General features: G+C 38.0%; 1 pseudogene; it reads right to left on the bottom strand.

The window, feature by feature from the left end:
* LOC107149538 overlaps positions 1–17,427 on the bottom strand; it is a 60,283-nt pseudogene extending 42,856 nt beyond the window's left edge.
* Between the last annotated feature and the right edge of the window lie 255 nt (positions 17,428–17,682).

The raw sequence follows: 17,682 nt of genomic DNA, 5'->3' as shown, positions 1-17,682 counted from the left end.
TTCCCCTCAGGAACGCTTTGTGGTAGGGAGGAGATGGAACAAAGGGGCAATAATGTCAGGTTTAGGATCATGGGACTTGCCCTGTTATTAAATGTCTTTATTTATTTATTTTTACTGAACTGTAAAATTAGTGAATTGGATTATATGATCATGAAATTTCCCTTGGGCTCTACTTTCTATTACTATGCAACAAATAGGGTAGAAATAATAAAAATAATCGATACTTCTTTAAGCTGTTAAGTTAAAAAAGAGACTGAAAAAAGAACTCTATATTCAAAAACATGATTTTACCATGGATACTTATTAGAATTATTTGATGTTTAAACCTATGGGGTTGATTACATGAAAACAATTATTCTGTGTTTAATTTAACTAATTCTATAGCAAGGGAAAATAAAAACTATCCCACTAAGATAAATGGAAAGAGATAAGAAGAATAGGGCCAAAGATAAAAATCCACTCTCATTTATTTTCTTTTTTTGATGAATTCATTTTGTAAATATAGTTACTTACTACTCTTTGACTTGTTTGAACATAAGGAAGCTAAGGGTAAAAAGAATCTGCCTCATTGTCTGGAGTGAGAAATTAGGATTTGTTTTTAAATATGCCTGCTTGGAAGTCTGGTCATGATTCGTTTTAGGTGGAATTTTGTGACTCAAATAAAGAGTTGATGGTTATGGTACTTGGTGTATAAAATAAACATTTCCTTCTTATAGGGAAAACAGGAAGTGTTCAGAGTGTTTGTCTTGATGTAGGCAACTTCTTCATATCTCTACAAAAAAGAAAGCTTATTCTTCCTGCAAAACTTTTTAATACTCTGAATTAATCATTAATCTTGCCTTTCTTTTTCTTATTGGACTGATCCAGCTGTGGAGCCTCTAATCCTGATACTTTTTCTGTCACCAAGATACAATCTCTCTTAGAATCATTTGCTGGCCTTCTTACAAATTGTGCATCTGAGCTGATATAAAATTGGTACCTCTTAATATGTAAAGCACTGGAAATGGAGTGACCCTGGGTGAGAGTTCCTACCATGTCCCCTTATTGCAACTGGATGCCTTATTTTTAAGCTCTTTGAATTCAGTCTCTTTTATTAGGTTCCCAGGGAATAGTGGATGCTTAATAAATAATGATGAAAGTTTTAAAAATCTCATTTTACAAATGAGAAGTCAGAAGTGTTTTGACCGATGAGGATTAACGAGTCATCCAGTGAGGCAACCTTTATCCTCAGGATTCCCACTGAGTGTATCCAGTTCAACCTGATGTACAACATCAGGTGAAATTATAAAATGAGCATATCTACCCAGCTCAGGATGGGAGAAGTAGGTCTTTCTAAAAACAATAAAATGTTCATAAATGAAGATATTTCAGTTGCTAGTGGCAAGGAATAGAAATATGTACAGTATTAGGGTACCACTATGCAATTATGCCTAATAAATATGGCAATAACGATTTGTTTCACACAAGAAAATGGGGGATGAATATTGTGATATTATTTAAAGATAATTATGGCATATGAGAGGTATACACAGGAGAAAATAACCTGCAGACCATTTTATATGAGTATAAAATCAAATTAAAATAATCTGAACTCCTGATTACTAAGATACTATGCCTTATACCAGAACAAACAAAGGGCCATAAAGATGTATATGACCTTCAAGGACTTTATAGTACATGGGGTTCAGGGATGGTGTGGGATGGGGAAAAAGAAAAGAATAAAATAAAATAACAGATGTCTTTATTTCACACTTATATAGATAATCACTACCAAGATAATGGAACACAATGAGTATTCTTAGGAGGCAGAGAATTGATGTAGACAGAGGAATTAAGAAAAACTTTGTCAAGGATTCACAACATGTATACAGTTCTTTTTTGTTTGTTTGTTTTGGTCCCAGGGTTGCGTATGCACTGAGCCACATTCTCAGCCCTTTTTATTATTTTTCTTATTTTTGAAACAGGGTCTTGTTAAATTGCTGAGGCTGGCTTTGAACTTGCAATCCTGTCTCTTCAGCATCCCAAGCAGTTAGGATTGCAGGCATGCGTCACCACACCCAGCTACAAGTATACATTTTTAACAGGCTCAAATAGAGGTAGATATGGCAGCATTTTAGATAAAGATATCAACTCTGTTTCATTCATTCAGAAATACATTGTTAAGCTGATACCTTCCTGGGGTAAAAAATGGCACATTAAAGAAGAAAAATATGCTCTTTGACTTCTAGAAACTTCCAGTCTGGGCAGACTTATCTAATTGTTTTTCATGTTGCAGGCGGGGTCCTGGTTGCCATAGGAGATTTATGCTATTATGATGCCACTTACGAACCTCAGTAAAAAAGACTTCCCCTCCTCACCTACAGTTTTTCCCAAGGTGATTGGGAAGTACTTAGCCTTTCTTTGGAACACACTTCCTGACCCACCACATGGCGCTGGAGACTTGTGATGGGAAGGAGGCACTTTAAACATTTCCCTTTAACAAAAACATGAGCCTATGATGTCCTGTGTGTTTCGACCTCCAGATCTCCATCTCTTCTCTGTGCTCCCTCCTTTCCCTAGAAGTACTGTTGTCAGATGCATGGCATTGGGTGCCTTGCCATCTTTCAGGAAGTTTCAGTTCTCTGAAGGAGAAGGTTACATATTTTTCTGAATATTTTAGTGGTTTGTAAATATAGGACTTCGATTCTCCTTTTTCCATCAGAATTTAATGACTCCAAAGGTGGAGTGGAGAAGTTGCATAAGCAACCCTGGGACCAAAACAAGCTCCCATGGTGCAGGCAATGATGCAATCTTCAATCACCATCACTTTTTCCCATCTACCTAAGGACACAGCATACTTTTTCAACCTGGGCAACCATTTTATTTTCCCCAAAGAAAAATTAGTACTCTACTATATGGAAATATATTTCCCCTGTTGAGTTTAACCGTGCCTTATAAATATAGTGATGGGAGCACAACAGACACTAGTATGGCAATATGTAAATCAATGGATGTGTAACTGATGTGATTCTGCAATCTGTGTATGGGGTGAAGGTGGGAGTTCATAACCCACTTGAATCAAAGTGTGGAATATGATATGTCAAGAAATTTGTAATGTTTTGAACAACCAACAATAAAAAATTTAAAAAAATAAATAAATATAGTGATGGGAGCATTGGGCTACCAGGTTTTTTACATAAGAATCACCATTTCCACTCTAATTGGATGTTTCTTGGCCACTTGAGAAAGGGGTGCCAATTCTAGTTAAGTGATTTTTGGTTCCAAATCTCCTCTAATATGTGTCTTATGTGTATGCACATATGTGTATATGAGTCTGAGTCTTCTCTGTGTGTGAGAACATCAGTTTTTTTTTTCTGAAAAACTTGATATGGGGCTAGTGTTAAAAGAAAGCTGACATGCTGTGGACGAAAGAGTTTACCACGAAGTAGACATCTATTAAGAGATTTTGCAACAAACTGTATAGTGTTTGTATAGGTTGCACGATTCATTCATAGATTATACAACATGGGATCACAACAAGGCCCAAGGGATTAGTGAGCCATCTCTTTTGAAATGAGGTTCAGCTGCTACCCAGGATACAAATACAGCTAATGCAAAGGAGTGTGGAGAGGAATTTTCCTGAAAAAGGAATTTTAAATGGTGTACCCTATATATAGTTCCACACCATTTTACTCCCACGGAGAAGATGGCATTTGTTTTAGGGAGGTAGATTTGAATAAATTTGCCTCTTTGGGCTGCTAATCAGTATGCAGAGTTGTGTCCAAGAAAAGCCAAATTCTCTACTATAATTTTAACTCACTTGGAAAATTTGGGGGTTTATACTTCAATTGCTCAGGTAGCCTCTCTCCTTTTTTTTTTTTTGCCTGATCGTGAATTAACTGTTGACAATTATTAGAGGCACAACCCTACTATTAATATCAGTGACTTCTATACCAGAGGTGCTATCTTCCAACTTTGGGTGTGAATTATCAGATCAGATGTAAACCCAGTGAATTTCTTGGCTCCTGAGTATCTACAGAGGTGCCTTCACTCTGCTGTCAATGGTTCCTCTCATTTTAATGTCTCAAGGACTCCAAAGGCCACCTGCATATTGTGAGTTGCTAGAGGGATTCACAGATTTCAGTAGAACACACACAGTCAAGATTTATTACAGAAGCACAGTAAGGATACACTGCCAGATCAGTAAGGGAAAAAAGTACATTTCTCAGGCAGAATCTGGAGAGTCCATGCGTAGGTTTCCTATGCCCTGTCCTTCCTGTGAGATCGGTGCGTACAACACTTTTGCAGTAATAGTTAAAATGAATTCACATGTGTGCAATGAATCTGCTTAGGTAAGACTGTGACTCAAGGTCGAAGTTTTCACCTGGGGTTGATCACAAAGGCACCTGTACCCATCAAAATTCTAAGTTCTCAGACTGCCGCAGTCTGGCTGGGCACAATCAGGAGCCACTTGTAAAAAGAAACTAACTTTATTTTTAGAACCACACACGCCAAACAAAACAGCCTCTCAGGAAAAACCCTCAGAGCCTCAACTGCCACCACCGGCTTTCCACAAGCCTCTCTCTCCCACACAAGCTTCTCTCCACCTCCCACAATCCTCCTGCTCTTGAGGCTGATTGGCTGGGTCATGTGGGCGGAGCCAAAAAAGTCCCCCAATGAGCAGCTCCGTGGTCTGAAAGGGCAGGGAAACAGCCCAATGAGCATCAGGCAGAGGAGCTAATCAGCTAGATGTTGCTGGGGCCACTGTGAGCCAATCATCAGCCGCAGCTGGAAGTTTGCTGGCAGCTGGAAGTTTGCTGGGGCCCCTTCGGCTGTGGCTCTCAACATCAGACAGAAAGTGGATGTTCACCATAAAAAAAGATTCATATATTTTCAACAGTCAGATTTTACCACTTAACCTATGTTCTAAAAACCAAGTTCCCAGATGCTAGGCAAGGGTGAATCTTGAAGGCAGGAGCCTAAAGATAGTAGCCTCAGGCCAATGTATTGACTCTGTGGAAAACTTCCCCCTTCATTTCTGTTTGGTTTTGAACAAATGATATAGGTTTGAGTCTTCCTAGATCTAGGTTTCCTCATCTTGAAAGTAGGTATGAAAACCAGCTACCAGTGGTTATCATAAAATAATTTGGTTCAAAATAATTTGTTATAAAATAGTTTGGTTGGCATGACTTTATATAAAATAAATTCCTTTGTTAAAATTAGTTGGGGATATTTCTATCAAAATGCTATGTAAATTATAGATTGAAATGCTTTACAAAATACTGCCTATTATTCCTAACTTTTTGGTCACCAGCATGATAGCCTGCAGCCTCCTCTGGGTGGTTCCCAGGTCTTCTTTGTATTCTGGGTTCTGAGACACCTTAGGAGACAGCAGTGGTGGTGGTGGTGGCGGGGAGGACAATGATGCTTCTGCAGGAATGTTGCAGTGTGATTTTTCTGGGGGGTATTGACATCATTTGTATTTTACCTATCTCACTTTAAAAATAAAGGACTCATCTGATCTTACTTGTAATCCATAGGATTTAGAAACACAGATTCTAAATCCAGATGGCCTGGTCTTGAATCTCACATTTTCTACATACTGGCTTGGTTACCTGGATAAGTTACTTACCCTCTCTGAGCCTTAGCTTTCTTATGTACAAGATGAGATTAAGCACCAGTATTGGTGGTTGTCATAAAAATTAATTGATCTAATACATAGTACTTTATAAAAGTTTCTAGTACTTGAGAAATATTATTTTCAACTATTATTTTTAACATTTTTTTTTTGTACTAGGGATTTAACTCAGGGCCACTTAACCACTGAGCCACACCCACAACCCTATTATGTATGTTATTTTGAAGCAGGGTCTCACTGAATTGCTTACTGCCTCGTGATTGCTGAGGCTGGTTTTGAATTCCTGATCCTCCTGCCTCAGCCCACCAAGCCACTGGGATTATAGGTGTGTGCCACCATACCTGGTTTTAACTTTAATATATTTAAACATTGTGTTTTACAATAAAAAGAAAATAGAGCCTTAAGTTCTTTGGATTTCAATATTGGCTCAGTCACTTATTTTCTATACTACTTTGGGGAAATTTACTCAACCTCTATGAACACTTTTCTTCTTATATAAGAAAATGAGAATGTTTATCTGATGGGATTTATGCATTTTTGTGTATGTGTGTGCTTAGTATTAAAAATACTATAAATCAGGGCTGGGGTTGTGGCTCAGAGGTAGAGCACTCACCTAGCATGCATGAGGCACTGCATGTGATCCTCAGCACCGCATAAAAATAAAATAAAGATATTGTGTCCACCTATAACTAAAAAGTAAATATTTAAAGAAACACTATAAATTAGCCAGTGCATGGTAGATACTAAATTACTATTCCTACTCATTCTGTAACTATTTACAGACTGTCAATTATGTGCCAGACATTATTCTAGACTTTGGAGAGATAGTGTTAGGTAAATAAGATGAGTCCCTGCTGCTTGGTGCTTACATTAAAGTGAGGGAAGACAGGTGATAAACAAAGGAACCAGAGCATACATAAAACAATGTCGGATGGTGATGAGTGCAATGGGGAGGTAACAGGTAGGAAGGTGAAGCCAGGGTGAGGTTGGGAAGATAGGGAGGCTGAGATGGAAGATTGGGTGCAGGGGAAAGGTCATAGAAGGGAATAAGGAGGATTAGAGAAACATGCAAAGACCTGGGAGAAGGTCTAGGCAGATGCAGTGGGAAGGGCAAAGGCTCTGAAATGTGAAGGAGCTCTGTATATTAAAGATTAGTGACAATCCAAGTGTCAGGAGAAAAGTGAGCAAGGGGAGAAGGGTGGGCATGACAGGGACAGGCAGGGACAAGTCAGGGCCTTATGGCTCAGGGTAGAAATGTTAACTTTTCTTCCAAGAGGAAGGAGGAGCCATTGCAAAGAAAGCAGGAAAGAATCTCATTTACACTTCAGAACTCAATCCAGCAGCGGGGAAAGTTTGGAACCTGGGAGAGCAGGTAGGAATCATTTTTAGAATACGAGGTAAATAAAGATGGTGGCCAGGACTGGGTGGTGGCAGTGTGGATGCTGAGACGATGTGATTACCAATATTATTATGACCAGTATTACTGTTTTAGCTTATAATTTTTCTTAATATTGTTAGCATAAAATAACCGTCATTTTACTTGGAGCAACGATAATGCAAATTAACCTTTGCCAAACTAATATTTTTGAAGAGGTTTTTTTTTTTTTTTGTATTTCAGAAAAGGAAATATCATAAAGGAGGAATTTTATGAAGTGGCCTTATTTTATTCTCCTTACAGCTATATGCGAGTGAGACTTATGACTTTTGTGATTTCTCATATTTCCTCATTATAAAACTCCCAAACAACTTAGAAGAGGAAGGAGTATAAATGTCTCGGGTGTCATGTGTGCAGTGATGATTCTGAAAATGTCGCATCAATTTGTCTTGGCTGGTTAGAGTTTTCCTTCAGGATGTCTGCTTCCTGCCCCTCTAATGGGGTGTTGAATTTCCCCAGAGTAGGTGTGAGAGCTCTGTTGTCAGGGTGGTTATGGTGTTTTATGCAGGTTGTTGCTTACCCTTCTGTTAGGACGTTTTTCTTTTGTTAGCATTTGATTGGATTCTTTCATCTGTGATTCAGTGTCCACATTGAACTCCATTTGAGTCCCTGCTCCTCTTTAAGACTCTATTATGTGGGGAAAAAAGCCGACACACTTTAGTGCTGATTTTTTGGTCTTTTGGGAGGCAGTCACTAGTAATGCTACACAATAAAGAATATTTAAGGTTGATTAACCTGTAATGGGTTATTACAGAGAGGGTTCATCAGGATGATGGTTGTCAGGTTTGCCATGTAGGAGTGAAGTTCAAGGAAACCTTTAAACACCCAAACAGGTCACTTGGGTAAGAAACATAAAACCATTCCTTAATGTCACATATTTACCCGGAGGCAGAAAACTATGGAAGCACGCATGTGTGTACTTCAGAAAAGTCTTACAGCATGGTGGACTGAAATCATCTTCCTTTGTGAGGCAATAGATCCCTTTCTAGTCAGAAGGCAGAGAAAGCACAGTATTTTCCCTCTTCTTTGAAGGGATCTGCTGGAAGTCGTAGCTTGGTGCTTGCTCTGCCAGCTCTTTGTGATATATTTGGCACATCATTCCTCCTCTGTGGGTCTAATTTGTAAAATAAAAGGCTGGACTAAAAGATTTTAAAGATTTTTTTTTAAGTTCCCTTTATCACAACCCCTGGGATGCACCTGATGATTTTTCTATTACTATTTATGTGAATATCTCTAGCTACTTCTGAACTTGGTTATTATTTTTTAAATTGCTCATCCAAAAAGTAATTTTTTGATCTTTTGTTGTCTTAAAATCTATTAGACAAGCTTAAGTATTTTCTGAGTAAAACCTGCTCTTAATGAATAAAAATGTCTGGTTTGGTGTAACAAGACCATTTACATATCTCTACAGGTGGCCCAGAGTAACAATATTTTACTGAATTCTATTAAACTTTTTAAAAATAGTCTTTAAAATGAAAGTTTTCACAAGGTTATGTTTCATAAGAGAGTCAATTAATGCAAGACTTATGAAAACATTTCTTAAAAACAACAATAATGGCATTAGATAGAGCCTGTTTGTTGTCTCCTACTTGGTAGTATTTTATATAAATATCATTTTATTTACTGAATAACAAGAAAGTAAATACTGGTAATGTCCCTTTCAGAGGAGGCAACTAGGACAAAATTTGAAGGATTTTGCTTACCATGTTGTTTTCACTAATGAAGTCAAGTTCAACCAAATTCAAATTCATAGTTCACAATGCCAAATACAGAATTAAGTGATAAGGAGTAGAGAAGGAGAAAGAGATGGTCTCAGGACACAAGACACTTCCAATGTGGAAGAGGAGATTGAGAACTTAGAACAGGTCCTCCTGCCTCTGCCCTGGACTTTTTATAACACCTGAGGTACTATGTATTATTATTATTATTATCCATCTCTTCCAATTAGAATGCAAGTTGGATGAAAGCAGAGAATATACTTTTTGTCATTTAATCATTTGTGTCAAAACTTGACAATGTTGGCCATACAGTAGGCATTCTAAATCTATTCATTAAATGAAAAAAATGAACTGTCTATAGTCTGGGGCACAGTGAAAAGTGATACACAGATTTTTAAGGGAGATTCTGTGGGATACAGTGCTGGGGGGCGTTGATTTTGACACATCTTGAGTAAGATTTCACAAAGGAAGAGGCATTTGGATTGGATCTAAGAGACGACTTGGGTTTGATTTGGTAGAAATTCTGTGAAAAGTGTTTCTCCAGGAACAGCCAATGCAAGGAAAGCAGAGGGCATACTGAGAGTAAATTTAACAACCAGGAACACTAATTAACTCTTTCTGCATTAAGTGTTTCTCTAAGCTGCTGTTGCATACATTGTCTTATTTGAGCCTCACAGTTACATGGAGAGGTTGGTAATACATCATCTCACTGCTTTGGGAATGGTAAGGCTGTATGGGATGGAGAGTAGGCAGAAATAAAGATACCAGCTTAGGTTTATATTTTTGAACACCTTTCATGCCAGGGTAAGGAATATGAACTTCTTTCTGAAGGACACAAAGAGACATTTGTAATCAAAATGGTTTCATCAAACCCATGTCAGGAAGGTGACATTGATTTTGGGGATGACAGCTTGGAGGTTAAAGAAAGTGCTAGCAGGCAGGTCAGAGAGGAGACTATTTCACCAGTTCAGAAAAGATAATGAAGGTTCAACTTCTCTAAAGAATATGGGAAAGAGAGAAGTGGTATTTGAGTGGCATTGTGGCCTTAGAATTAATCAGATAAGAAACCAACTATGACTCTGAGGTTTTAACACTGAGTGATCCATGAATGATAATCAAAATTGGAATACTTGAGAATAACCAGATTCTTTGTTTAACAAGTTTAAATTTATTTTTGACTGTTTTGGATATGATATGCTATTAGCTATCTATCATTGTGGGAGGTAATCAACCTAATGAAAGAAAAGTTTTATCTTGGCTCATAGCTTCTGCTTGTGGTTACTTGGTCTTGTTGCTTTGGGAAGCACAATATATCATGGTGGGTTGGGAGGTTTGTGGTGGAGGCAGCCTATTCACCTCATGGTGGCTGGAAAGCAGAGAATGGGAGAGAGAGGGAGGGAAGGAGGGAGATAGAGAGATAGAGAGAGAGAGAGAGAGAGAGAGAGAGAGAGAGAGAGAGAGAGAGGAGATGGGGCCAGGATTTTTACATCTCCTTCAATAGGGCCATAGGCTGGGGACCAAGCTTTCAATACGTGGGCCTTGGGGGGACATTTCAGATCCAAACTATTAGTATATGCCTTTTGTATCCTTAATGTGGTACTAGAATCACAAGCTACTTAAGTTGTACAGTATCATAAAGGTTATTTCATAATATAATACCTTCTTTTCTATATGAGGAAACTGAAGCCCAGAGAGATGAGTATCTTGGTCTACAATGAAATATTTTAGTCATTGGTGGAGGAATTTAAGAAAAGACCCAGGAGGGCTGGGATTGTGGCTCAGTGGTAGAGCGCTCACCTACCATGCATGAGGCACTGGGTTCGATCCTCAGCACCACATGTATGCAATATAAAGATATTGTGTCCACCTAAAACTAAAAAAATAAATATTAAAAAAGAAAAAAACTCAGGAATATGGATTTAGGTAAGCAATGTGATTGAGTCTTGAACCCTGAAAAGTTTACAGAGACTGAACATTGTGATTTCTTATTACTAGTCCCATAAAAGTATTGAATTCAAAAGAATTTCTGAATTGCATATAGTGGCAGGGAGAAAAGATGGGACTGGGGAAGTTTGTCTCATATATTTTAACACAAACAAAACAGAGAAACTAACAATCCAAACTCCAGAACCGCATCCCTTTCTGCATAGTAGATGTTGTATTTCTCTGCTTTAGTGAAACTCTAATGTGATGAAGCAATTTTGTTGTTCTGTATGGTTCACTAAAGCATAATTCTACTACTTTTATGAATTCTTGTACTGTTGCCTAAAGCAAGTTAAATATTTTTGTGGAAACACTATCCTCACCGGTATATCTTAGAACTACTCTGTTTTACATAAGGAAAGGCATTCTACAAGTTGAGTAAGATCTTAAATACAATACAATTCCAGTTCAACACAGTTGTTTCACAATGCTTATGTTAGTTTCTCTCTAATCCTGTAATTTACATTGAAAACAGAGATATTCTCTCTCCCATTACCTTTTTTAAGGAGAGTCTCTTAATAAAAGTATTGGATCATCTAGAAAAATGGTTCTTGGGCTGATAACAATCAACCAACAGTACTGAAAACATATGAATACTATTTGTCAGAGTAGGGGGAGAGGGCACTGTACTCCTGGGTTCTTCAACATAGATGGTAGACCCAAAAGTCATGACTGTGGGAGGTGGCTTGATTTTGCTGTTCAGCCATCAGTACTGCTCCTAAATTTCTAACAATTTCCTTATGAGCATATCTATGTATGAATATATATTTATCTATATATAAAAATTTATATGTAATATAAATATAATAAGTAATAATATATGTAATATAAATTTATATGTAATATATAATATATCCATATATATGTATGTATCTTTTTTTTTGCTGTTAGATGAGGTTTAAAAGGGTCCAAAACTTTAAAATTCTACTTCAAAATATTTTCCTTTACTCCCAGTTATACTTCCAAGAATTCAGGCATCCAGTGGACAAATCTGCCTGGTGTTTGTTTTACATAATGAGGCAAGAAGATAGATCTCCCATAGGTAGCCAGGATAAGGGCCTTGGAGAAGGACAGGAGGGGAGGACATCATGCCAACCTGAAAGGAGACATCAGGTCTGAAAAACATGCTGCAATTTGCTACTTCCTGACAGCTTCACCACAGTGACTCCATCTTATAATACCATTTCTGTTCCTCACAGCTTTAACTACCGTAGCCCTTCTTTAGTTACCCTTTCCATTACCCTTAGCAATGGCTGACCAGAAGCAGACCCCTACTGGAAATGTTTCTTCTCCCCCACAGACATGTCAAACAACAAGGTTGAACCTGTTCTCTTAATGATGTAAATAAGGGATTGAAATTATGCACTTCTGATTGGCTTAGCAACCTTGGAGCTTGAAGAGCTTGATTGGTTCATGCTGGCATCCCTTACCCTACCAATCATCTGTGCTGAGCCATCAGATACGCCTTTTAAAACCATAGACAACAGACACCAATTGACATCCCTCTTCTGAGACCCTTCCCTTCTGGAGGTCTGCTTTCTTTCTTTCTCTTACTCAAAGAAATCCTATTACTTTGGTTTCACCCTTGTGTTTGTGAGTTTAATTCCTTAAATCCATGACACAAAGAATCTGCCTAGATCCATGTTACAATAACAAATATTGATTCAGTAATTTTTGCAAAAGTACCTTTCTACGCACTAAAATCACTTAAGGTTAAGGTCATCCTTGGACCCCTCTTAGCAGGTATTATCATTGATATTATTTCATAAATGAGGCAAACAAAGATGATATATGATGTGGGAGAATTCTTGTCAATTTTTCATGACTTCCTTTTGCAAAAATGAAATGAGTGCAATTTTTCTTTTGTAAAGGGCTAGAGAATGAGTGAAGATATGTGGAGTAATTTTAGCAATTTGGCCTTGATCAACCTAGAAGACATGCAGTGTTGAACTGATAATAACTTCTATTGCAATGTTTTGATTAGGTTTTGAGTTCAATCCACTCTTTTTTTCTGACTATTTGAAATGAATTCTAAGATACTTTTTTATTCCCTGAGTTGCATTTATTTGTTATTTTTTTTTCTTTTTGATGGTCCCTAATGTACCCTTTTCTTCAGAGTAAAGATTCTCTTCTGGTGATCAAATGCTTGCTTATCCAGACTGAGATGATATGAGGCTGCATATGCAATGAGATGAAATCCATTGCCAAACCGAGATTAGAGAAAAGAAAATATTGACATGTAGGAAGTCCTGGTATTGGTAAGGGCCATATTTACTTGAATGGAGGTTTTTTTTCTTAATCTCCTCTTACGTTATTTGAAACACATATTTCTAGCACTACTATGGGTATGACAGTTAAGTGGAATAAGACAAAAATCTAATGGAGTGATTATTTTTGTCTCCCTGGTCTTAAGTTTGTGCATAAACTATATATGAATTCCAATGACTGGTATCAAATAGTTAATGAGGTCATTTCCATAATTATTCATCTTCCTAAAGTGGAGAGAAGCAGGAAGCCACTTCAGCTGTCAAAATTAACTGGGGCATCAATCAAAAGCCCATAGATTTTGAGATAATTCTGTATTTAAACTCAATTTACTTTTCACAGGGGGACTCTAACCTGCCTAGGAGGCTTAATTAGGCTAACTGCCTGAAAAACAGCATAAAACATATGGGTGGGTTCCCATTCAAAACTGGGTTTATGAGCATTCTCAAAGCTCTCACAGAAAATGAATGAACTTGCAGAGATCTTCGACTAAACCTTCTGTTTAGTAATTCCATAAGGGGACTGGCAGCAGCTTGGAAGGAATTGATTTTTTAAGAGTCATCTTTATATTTTGCTTTACTGTTTGTATAACATGATTTGAGCTCTGAGAACCCAGGAGAGACAGAGTACATTCAGGGTGGCTATTTTTTTTAAAGCTTCCAATGAAAACTGAAACTTTAAATATCCCAAGGGAATGCCACTTTGTTCTTGTACCTTCTGAAAAATTCAATAAATCAAATATGTATTAAGCATTTCTTATGTAAATTTCCAAGGAACACAGAGATAAATAAGATAAAATTTTTGTCCTCAAGAATCTTAATGATAGTGATAGATACATATACAGTCAATTAAAATAAATATTAGACTGTGGTGAGCACTAGAGATATAAATAAACATAAATGAGAGCATAAGGTAAGGAGTGACTAATTCTGCATGCTGAGATCAGAGAGGGCTTTGTTGAAGTCCTTTGTAGCTGGGTTTTGTAGACATACTGCAGAAACAGGATGGATCCCACTCAAAATGTGGACCAAATGTGGAGACTGATCATGCCACACAGGGTATAAAATGGTTTATTACTTACATAATGAGGTTTTTTTGGAGAACAGGGCAGGCTTCTCAAACTGGTCAGCAAATAGCTTTTGAGAACTAGAAAATGAGAATAACTTGGGGCTTTACTGTGGTTAGAGGGTGAGGCAAGACTTAGTGTATCTAAGCATGGGTGAGTGCTTGCTTGATTTGACTCTCCTGTCAGTATCAAAGGAAGGAACATTGAGGCTTACTTAGCAGCTTGCTCAGATGAAAGTCAAAAGAGGGAAAAGGGAAGAGGTGGACTTAAATGCTGTCAGCAGTCAAGCCTCACAAAGTGTAATCAGACTCTTCATTACATCCAGATTCCTCTAGACTCCATTTTATAAGGGCATCAAAACATTGCCTCATTATTTTTATTTGAAACAGTAAAGGTTTTAGGTAGCTCATAGTGGTCAAAAACTGTGAACCTCATCAGTTCTCTGGTTGGTATCACCAAAGCTCTTTTTCTGGAGAATCCAAGCCAAACAAACTCACCTTGCTTTAAATTTGTCCCATATGACTGGTGTCACCTCCCGTCTCTGCCTTATTCTCTACCTCACCTCTTACCAGCACCACTTATTGCCTACAGACACCTAGTCTGCTAAAGAATGGTAGGCATTCACTATTTGCTTTTACACAGTGTTTCTTGTCATTACCCCAGGAATATTCCACTTTTGTTGAGGGAGATAAAGAAGGGCTTAGGCAGCCAAGGCAAGAAGGTGAGTAAGGAGGTGGAAGGAAGGACCACAACAAAGGAACATGGAGAGGGCCTTCTAATGAGATCAATTTCCTGGTTGACAAAAATGCTCTTGGATCCAATCAGACAGACACGTCCATACTTGTGTCCCTAAGTGGGTGACTCCAATAGAAAAACTAAAATAGACACATGGACACAGGGGACACTGATCAATAATAGTGAGGAGAGCAAGGAGAGGGGAGGAGATAAGGAACACAGGAAATGCCAGAGACATAAAAAGAACAAGCCAAACTTTCCCCACCAGACTCCAGGCTCTGTGGCCCTTCTCTTCAGATACCTGCTGCTTGCTTGCTACCTCTGTATCCTGTTGTTCAATTATTTGCTGAATGAAGACAACAAACCCAGCACCTCTAGATAGTAGCACTATGAGCACAACCCATCTGTTATGATTTAGACGTGGTGTTCCCCAAAACCTCACGTGTGAGCCAATGCAAGAAGATTTGGGGAGAAATGATTGGGCTCTATCTTTAATCTAATCAGTGAATTAATTCCTAAGGGGATTAAATGAGTGGTAACTGGAGGCAGGTGGGGTGTGGCTAGAGGAAGTGGTTCACTGGGGGCAGGGCTCTGGGGTATATATTTTGTAACTGGAGAGTGGCGTCTCTGCTTCCTGATCACCATGTGAGCAGCTTCCCTCTGCCACACTCTTCTCCATGTTGTTCCTGCCTCACCTTGAGCTCTGAGGAATGGGGCTAGCTGTCAATGGATTTGAGACCTCTGAAACCATGAGCCCTTAAATAAACTTTTTCTCCTAAACTTGTTTGGATCAGATCTTTTAGTCACAGCAGTGAAAAAGCTGACCAAAACACCATCCCACATCTAAGTGTAAGAACTTTCTGGTTCTCTAAACTCCTCTGCTTCACCATGGTTCAGGTATCCACTCCCCAGGTCGCTTCCTGGATTGTGGCATACATTCTGAGATCTTAAACCTGAGTTCTTTATTCTAACCATAACCCTCATCTCGACGTTGCTTTGAATCTCTTACTGTTGGCAGTCTGCTCTTGGGTCTCTGTTTTCTTTCTGTCTGACATTCTGTAACTTCACTAACTTATAATCTCTTGTATACTGATACATTTTTTTTTCCTTATTTCATTCATTCACTTAACCAACATTTAACTGATTACCTACTGAATGCCAGTCACTTTTTTAGAAACTTGGGAATACGGTGTCAGAAATAAATAAATATAACTTTTATTTTGGAGTGTATATTTGAGAAGAGGAAGGCAGACAATAAGAAAATAAACAAACATATAGATGTATATGCATCAGAATATGATAAGAGCTATGGAAAAATATAAAGCACGTTAAAAAGGGGTAGAGTGGGCTAGGAATGAGGGAGTTATTGTTACTTTATATGCTAGAATGGTCACAGAAGTCCATACTGAGGTGACATTTGGACAAAGACTTGAAGGAACTCAGGGAATAAGCAAGGCAGATCTTATGAGAAATGCTTTATAGGAAGAGGAAGGAGGTTGTACATGATCTCAGATTGAGAGTGAATTTGGCATGTTTGTGGACAGCAAAGGAGCACTGTGTTTGAAGCAGAGTGAATGGCAGAGGGCACAAGGAGAGGCACCATGAAGGAGGTGGTTGGGGACCAGGCTGCATCCAGTTCAATCTGATTCCTGATAGGATTTTATTTATTCTTTTTTTTTCTTTTGCTTATTTTTATACTCTTTAATGGATCTTCCTCTAAACATATAAGCGTGCTCTAGTACTTCTCCTGGACTAAACGAATAAACCACAGATACACAATTTTAACTACCACCTGATCTTTTTCCTTCTCTTGCTAATTAAGCCTCTCAAAAAAGTAACATTAATTTATAGTCCCATCCACACATGCACATCTCTTATTCCTTCTTTAATCCACATAATCATATGCTACATACTGAACCTGCTGTTGTCAAGGTTGTTGCTAAAATCAAAGGACATATTTTAGTACTGCTTTTACTTTATACTCTCTCTCTCTCTCTCTGAATTATTGACCATTCTTTTCTTGAAATTTCCTCTATTGGTTTTCAGGGCATGATATGTTCCCCAGGGTTCCATTTTTGGACCTCTTCTGTCCTCCACATCCTCTTCTCACAATGCCATTCACTTTCATGGCTCCAGTTGTCATCTATATGCTGATAAGTCTTTAATATATAATTCTAGGCCAAGCTGCTTTTATAAAATTTAGTTCCAGGCCATATATCAAAGTTCCTACTACCTCCCTTGAATGTCTCAAAGGTACTTGAAACTCACTGTGCCCATAATTTATCTTCTTTTCTTCTACAAGCTACTTCTCTCCTCTTTCCCCATTTCCCAAGTTAATGATGAAATCAAGAGTCAACCTAAGTTTTCAAATGAAACTTTGTTTCAGTCCCTTGCCCAAATGGTCACTAAATCCTGTGATTCTACATACAGCTAATACAGTCACATCCTTGATGAAAACCTCTGTAGCTAAATTCTATTTGTCTTTTCAGAGTCCTCTCAGTTGTCTTTCCATCTTAAGTTATTTCTTAGATTCCAGGTCCCTGCCCTTGGCTAGAGTAAATAGCCTTCTTACCTGCTTCAAGTGCTTAATATACTCTTTGGCAATCATTTTGAAGTGTCTTTGAAGAGTGTAAGCAACTTGAGGGTTGCTTATGTGTCTGTAGTGTTTATCATAGTGCCTGAAATATTGGAGATGCTGAACAGATATGTGTTGAAAGAATACAACTGACAGCCGACACTTGATAAAAGGTAAGTGAGACTTTATAAGGTGGAGAACAATTTGTTCATCAGAATTCTTATGATAGCAAGTGGCAGGAACTCACTAACAGTTAAGAAGATACTTGGGTAGTTCCTAGAATGAGGG

Source organism: Marmota marmota, unplaced genomic scaffold, assembly GCF_001458135.2.
Source record: "Marmota marmota marmota unplaced genomic scaffold, marMar, whole genome shotgun sequence".
Classification (NCBI taxonomy): Eukaryota; Metazoa; Chordata; class Mammalia; order Rodentia; family Sciuridae; genus Marmota; species Marmota marmota.
The sequence above is the reverse complement of the archived record's forward strand: the minus strand, read 5'-3'. Positions and strand labels throughout refer to the sequence as shown.